The 7501-nt window shown below is 51.7% G+C and overlaps 1 non-coding gene across 1 annotated transcript; it reads left to right on the forward strand.

Moving 5' to 3' along the window:
* Positions 1-5872: 5872 nt before the first annotated feature.
* Positions 5873-5954, forward strand: LOC136498736 (small nucleolar RNA Z196/R39/R59 family). The gene has a single exon (XR_010769742.1). It is a non-coding gene; the product is annotated as a small nucleolar RNA Z196/R39/R59 family (small nucleolar RNA).
* The last annotated feature ends 1547 nt before the right edge of the window (positions 5955-7501 follow it).

Below are 7501 nucleotides of genomic sequence, written 5' to 3' on the forward strand. Positions count from 1 at the left end.
TTTGGCCCCAAAAGCCAAAAGCCCAACCAAAGGGGCTGTTTTTGGAGGGTACTTTTTAAGAAGCAGCTGCTTTTACGTAGTTCATTTTTGAAAGCTGGTTTGACCCTGCTTTTGGCTTTTAGCTTTCTGCTTTTCAAAATTGGTGGAATAAAAAGCTCTTCCATAGTTGTTTCAAGAGAGATAAAGATAAAAGGTATATTTTATACTTGTTTAACCAAACAGCTTTCAGCTTTTCTACAGCTCACAGCCCACAGCGACTTTTCCACAGCTCACAGCCCACAACAGCTTTTTCCCATAGTCACAGCTCAACCAAACTGAGCCTAAATCCTCTTGCCCCATCTAGAACCGTCGTGTATCCTTGTCCTCTTCCTGTTGGATCCACGCGAGTGGAGCGCCAGTGAGCAGTGGGTATTCCCTGCTACCACTTGCTGAGCATTTTGTGCCTCCTGTCACGGATGGGATGAAGATGACGTCTCTTCCCGACCGCGGCCGTCCTATGAATGGAGACCATGAACAGCACCATCCTGTTTAGCATGCATGCATGGAAGCTCCCAGATCAGGCCGGCTATGGCTTGTGATCGACTGACTGATGTGGTGGAACTCCACGTCTCGACGAGTTGTTGCGCGCGGTGAGGAGAGAGAAGGCGTTTTTATATTTGGACTGCTGCACTCCCTTCGTACGTGGCGACTCTAATGTAATTTTAGGATGAAGCCGGTGTCAAAACTCTCGGATAGTAGTAGGATGGGATATGTGTGAAGTAGTAGTTGTGTGCGGATATGTGTGAAGTAGTAGTTGTGTGCTTCATTGCGTTCAAAAATCAACTGCACTGTTAGGTCCCTCAGTCTTATCCGCTCCCTCTAACGATCTAATGTTCTAAGGAGAAGATGAATTGGGCTCTAAAAATTAAATCAGAATCTCGGCCTATCCAAACTATTATTCTAAACCCCTTAGCATCTTGACACCTAACTATTGTATAAAAGCAATCTAAGAAGTCCCCCATTACACTTAATCATGTCCTTAGCAAAAGATCACACTAAGAAACATGCCCTTAAGAACAAGAAATAAAGCTATGCTAAGCACTCTATCATGCAATCATAGTTATCACTCAAGGAACTTACACACAAACAAGCTAAAGCTAGAAGTAACCCAAGAATGAGAGAGAGACGAGAACGCTCGGGTGGCAAGGCCCGGTGGTTGGGACCTTGCCGGCCGGAGTTCGAGCTCCCGTGGCTGCGAATTTTCGGTCTCTCACCGGGTTTGCCCCCAATAAATTTCGTTGCCTCTCACGCGTGGAGCCACAAAGAGAATGCGACGCGCCCGTCGTCTACGGTGCCATGGTTGGACCCGGTGATCTCACGAAGGACGCGATCTGGTGATCTGGGTGTGGTTGTAGGTTTGTTTGTGTACGCGTGGTGTGAGTGTGGTGTGCGTGTGTGGGGTTGGTGTGTGTCTGTACATGAACAGATGCTACAACTGTATCCAGATGAGAGGCGTAAAAAAAGTATGAGAGAGAGACAAAGATATTGGGTTGTTGCCACAACTTACTCATCCATAATGGAGCACCAAAGAGTTACCAAGACTTGTTTAAGCTCCAGTTCATCCATGAATACCCATTTTCTACTCCAAAATGATGGGTTTCAAACCATGTACACCAATAGGAGCGTCGGTGTTTTTGGACCACCGACGAGTAAATTTGTATTTGCGCGTCTGGCTCGGATGGTGTGCTTGGAGGACATAAGGGCTTATACTGGTTCAGGCAGAACGTCCCTACGTCCAGTTCGCTGCTGCTCGGGTTACCGACACTTGATTTGCAGTAGGGGTTACAAACAGGCGAGAGAGGGAGAGGATCCCAAATCTCTGGTGGAAGGAGTAAATGGGTGCTGAGAGCTCGCTTGCCGTCCAGACGTGTGCTCGTGTCGTGCTCTTATCTCCAGATCCCTTCTTTCACGGGGTGCCCCGCTTCCTCTTTTATAGGCAAAGGGAAAATGCGGGTTACAGAGGAAAAAGGGAGAAGAACGAGAGAGAGAAGAAGGCTTTCAGGGTTGCAGGGTCCTTCTTCTCCTTCATACGGGTCCCGATGATCCTGTAGATGTCACTAGGGATGGCTCCATGTCGTGGCCCTGTTCATCATTGGCGCCATGCATAGACGTCATCTACCGTCATGGCGTTCCATTCTGTCCCGATGGACGTCATGATGAACCGACGCGCCTATCACCGTCCATATGAGGATTAGGTAGAATAGCACCGGCACGCCCGACATTGTCATGGCCATGGGTTATGTCGAGGCATGCCAGCCTCTTTCCTGGCATCAAAGTTTTGACCCAGGCCCATACGCTTGGACCAGGACTGGTTGGTGGCGGTATGGGTCCCTATCGAACGAGACGGAACCCGCGTCCTCGAGGTCGGGCGAGATGGAAACCACATCCTTGGGGTCGAGCGAGACGGAGCCCGCAGCCCCGAGGTCGGGCAAGATGGAGCCTGCGGCCTCGATGTCGGGCGAGATGGATCCCGTGGCCTTGGGTGAGATGGAACCCGTGTCCTTGGGGTCGGGCGAGACGGAGCCCGCGGCCTCAAGGTCGGGCGAGACGGAGCCCGTGGCCTTAGGGTCAGGTGAGACCTTTTAATACATCTCAAGCCATCCAGGCAAGTCAGTGTGGGTGCTAACTTTCTTGCTTTGGGTATCCCTAATATCGATACCCGACAGTAGCCCCCGAGCCTGCGGAGGAGTAGAATACTCCTTTGGAGGCTTTTCTAGACGGGAAGACTCTGAGGGCCTTGGCCTTCTTTTTGTAGCCCATGGCATGTCCTGGTAGGACGACGATTCCCTTTTGTCGTGATCGGTCTTCTTGGGGACATGTAACCGTAGGATTCGGGAGGTTGAAAAGATTTTTCTTGATTCTAGTCCCCTATGATCCGATCGGTCCGCCGTCGTACTGCGACCATGCGTTTGGTCTCCTTACGAGTCCCATTTCCCTCAAGCCCCCGCACGTAGCGGGGGTCCTATCAAGGGTCGACTCGTCTTTGTGATCGTCATCCCTCAAGCATTTTTTTTATAAAACGGAGGGGTTGAGCCGTGCCACGTTTTTCCTCGATGGACGAAACATGGTGCTCGGTGAGCTATTAATGGGCTAGTATGAGTGGGGCCCCGGCTTCCTATTCGTGAGGGTTCGGCATGGGTCAGCTGGTGACCGACTCTAGACTCTTGGCGGCCAATCCATATAGTTCTTGTGTCCGTTCGGCCGGTCCCAAGGGCTCGTTGCCTTTCTTCGAGGAAAAACCATGGACTGGGAACCGACCAAGACTCAAACGTGGGCTAGGATGGCCGTGGCACTCGTGCGTCCAGGTACTAGCTGCTAGTGGGTCCATCCCTTTTCACCCCTCGCTCTAAGGGTGCCCCGAAGTGGCTGTGAACCCATCGGCGAGCCAGCCTTCGAACTCCTGGTCCTAAATGGGCCATAGGAGCATTTTTAGCTCTGTATCCCTCCTTACCTATGATGGTTCTTAGCCCATCGACTAGGTGATCCGTCATCCGGTGTGTCCTTTGAGGGCGCGGCTAGAGATAGCATGCGCACGATCTTCGGAGGGAGGTGACGTGACGCGGCATAGTGGGGCACGTGAACCTAGGCGGATGGTTCGCCTTCTCACCCTGCTCTGTCCTATAAATAGCACCCTCCCCCTTCATGTTTCTGCACACCAAAACCACAGCCTTACCTTCTCCGTTTCTTCGCCGCCACCATTCGAATCGGTCGTGCTTGCTAATCCACCGCCGGAGCCCTAGATCTATAGCTTCCACTTCTCTACCGCCACCTTTGCTTCTCCGCAGCCGTCTCCATCCTCCATGGATTTGTGGCACCGCTCCTATGTTACCCATGCACGCATGGAGGGCCTAATCAAGCGTGGTCTTCTCCGCGGGAGGACTGATGCGGCGGAGTGGCTTGTGCCCAACCGTGAGGATGCACCGGCGCCGCCCGACGGCTACGTCGTCTCCTTCGCGCCCTTCCACGAGCGTGGACTCATGGTTCCTCCCCACCCGTTCTTCTAGGGTCTGTTGGACCACTATCAGATCAAGCTGCAACACTTGAACCCCAATGGGATCCAGCACATCATGGCCTTCATCGCGATGTGTGAGGGGTACCTAGGGATCGAGCCCCACTTCGAGCCGTGGAGATATTTCTTCTCCATCTCCTTGATCAAGAAGAAGGAGAGAGGCCGGGAGACCTCGGTGTCGATGGGATGCGTGGGCATCCACCTCCGGGGACAGCGGGCGGCCGAGTACATGCCCTGCCAGCTCTCTAGATCCAACAAGGGATGGCACTCGCATTGATTCTACCTAAAGAACGACCCTGCCGCTCCCTTGCCGGTCTTCTTCGGGTGCCTGGTCGAAGAGGTACCGCCGTCCACTACTAGAAACTCAAATTGTTCCATGGGTGATGAATTTTTCTGTGCATTTTTTTCGGTACGCACAGAAAAATTATGATTTTTCTGTCGGTTCCAAAATATCTCGATAGAAAAATACAAAAACCCACAGAAAAATTGTATAATTTTTCTATGTGTGACAATACACACACGAAAAAATTAGCACTCACAGAAAAATGCAATTTATTCTATCGGTTCTTTAAAAATGCACAGAAAAAATATGTGCACGCACAGAAAAATCCTAACCCTAACCCTCACCCATCGGCCGCCGCCCCCAAACACCCTCTCATGCACACACTAGACCGTGCCCCCTCCCTCTGCGATTTAGCGTGGGGGCTCCTCCCCTCCCTGAGCAGCACCGCCACTCCTCCCCTACCCGAGCAGTGCCACCGCTCCTCCCCTCCTCCCGCTCCCTCTTCATCGACGCGGTGGGCACGGCCCCTCTCCTTCACCCCCGGATTCGGCCAAATCCATGGCGGGCGTGACCCCAGGCGGCTGGATCCGACGCCACCACCTCCACGCTGGTGGCCGCGTGCATTGTCATCAACTCTGGCGGTTCTACTCTCCCTCCCTCACCGGTGGCATGAGGACGAGGTGGGGCCGCATCCGGATCCATTGCCGCCGGTGCTGACCGAGCAGATCCACGCCTTCCCCCTTCTTCTCCCCCACCGGCGCCCTTCCCCTCCCCCTTCTTCCCCGGCGGGTGCCCCTCCCCTCCCCCTTCTTCACCCGGTCGGATCCGGCCCTCCCTCTCTTGGATTTGGCCAGTGGCTATGGTGGTGGTGATGGTGGCTGACAGCGGGGCGTGGTGGTGGTGGTGGCCCTCCCCTCCCCCTTTTTCTCCCCCGTCGGCGCCCTTCCCCTCCCCCTTCTTCTTTCCCAGCGGGTGCCCCTCCCCTCCCCCTTCTTCTTCCCCGGCGGATGCCCCTCCCCTCCCCCTTCTTCACCCGGCCGGATCTGGCCCTCCCTCTCCCGGATCCGGCTGGTGGCTGCGGTGGTGGTGGTGGCCGGCGGTGGGGCGTGGTGGTGGCGGCAGCCCTCCCCTCCCCCTTCTTCTCCCCTGTTGGCGCCCCTCCTCTCTCCCTTCTTCTTCCCTTGTGGGCGCCCTTCCCCTCCCCCTTCTTCTTCTTCCCTGGCAGGTGCCCCTCCCCTCCCCCTTCTTCACCCGACCAGATCTGGCCCTCCCTCTCCCGGATCTGGCCGGTGGCTGCGGTGGTGGTGGTGGTGGTCGGCGGCGGGGCGTGGTGGTGGCGGCGGCCCTCCCCTCCCCCTTCTTCTCCCCCACCGGTGCCCCTCCCCTCCTCCTTCTTCTTCCCCGGCGGGTGCCCCTCGCCTCCCCCTTCTTCACCCAGCCGGATCTGACCCTCCCTCTCCTGGATCCGGTCGGTGGCTACGGTGGTGGTGGTGGCCGGCGGCGGGGCATGGTGGTGGTTGTTGGTTATTGTATTTTTTATGTGCAATCTGTGATGTAAATTCCTATTTCCTGAATCACTGTGATTATTGCAACAAAAATCACCATCTTTCGGCTGAGATTGCACCACAAATTTAGTTTTTATTGCATTCAGAGTATGTTTTCTAGTGTAGTTTGTTATAGTCAATGCCATTTGGTATCTGACTTGTAGTCATTCTTTGTGATTGTGTGTCTCAAAACATGGCAGCCCTTCTAAGAATCTAGGGAAATCACATGCAACTACATTTTTGTTAGAAATGTATGGGAAATCTAGTAGGTCCACATACAACAACTACATTTTTGTTGTGCAAATGACTTAATGAGCTACCTTTTGTAGTTCCTTGTGATTAACTCATGCATCTTTGGCCAATTGTTAGCTGATGCAAACTTTCATAGATCTTAGTATAAAGTATCATTGATCAGAGTACATGAGCATTGGAAGGCATACTCAAATAAGGGGAGAGATACATTGAATAAAGATTGCAAAGTACTCTTTTATGTTTGATCAATTATTCATGAACAATTTTAGTGTCTACAACTACTTTTATAAAACCATCTGTAGAAAAATCGATGTTTACCTTCTGAAGAGAAGGAATTGACTGATAAATTTATCAAGCTATCCTTTTTTTTCCTTCAACGTGATATGGCAAGATACACGTTGGTGAACTAATAAGTGTTTCTTCATAGTACTCAGTATTCCTTACAATCTTATTGTTAATCAGTCTAGGACTTCTTATTCTCCAAGTGTAGTTTGCATGCACTACTGTCACGACAATTAATCAGTCTAGGACTTCTGAGTATTCCTGTCTTCCATTCTTCTCTGTTTGCTCTCCACTTACGCGCTTTGTTTCATTGATGCAGCAGTCCAGCATTGATGCCAGCTTTTATGTTACTTCAGTTGGGATGGCGAATAAGATGTTCTCTTGCTGTCGACTCCCAAGGTATGGCTATAGCATTTAACATTTTCGCCAAATAAGATGTTCTTGATTAGATGGCATTAGATAAGCAATTTATATATTTAAACTGAAACTTTGATTCTGAGTGACAAGCTTTCATCAGAGGCATACAAATTATTTGCTATGGACTATGTTATCTCTACTGACCACATAAGTGGATCTTAGACATTTGGCTCCCTGTCTGTCACCAGTCAAATGTTTGAATTACAAACTATAGAAAAATCTACGCAATAGATAATAATTAGCGCCCTTGTAATATTCTCACAGGTAGAGATGGAGTGGAAGGTGAAGCAGTTTCTTTCTCCTTCCCCGCTGCCTCCCCTGACCTTGAGAGCCTCACGTGAGGACGCGACCATGACGCCTCCTTCCACGGAATCGATCCCAGCGGTGCGCCCCTCAGCCCCCGACACCATGATGCCCCTACGGCCTGCGCCCTCACGCTGCCAACGCCGCCCAGTGCCTAGTCCGCCGTGCCGTGGTGCCACCACTAGCTGGAGGTGGTGGGAGCCCTTCTGCTTTGGTGCCTGGTTCCTCCTCTATATATGACCAGATATCCATATTTGTGAATTCATTGTAGTATTCATGTTGAACATGTAGATGACCCAATATCATATCTGTATATATGATATATGTGCTGATAGATCAGACTGATTTTATTTTTGACATAAGTGTTGACTC

The sequence above is a fragment of the Miscanthus floridulus genome, chromosome 12 (genome assembly GCF_019320115.1).
Source record: "Miscanthus floridulus cultivar M001 chromosome 12, ASM1932011v1, whole genome shotgun sequence".
NCBI lineage: Eukaryota > Viridiplantae > Streptophyta > Magnoliopsida > Poales > Poaceae > Miscanthus > Miscanthus floridulus.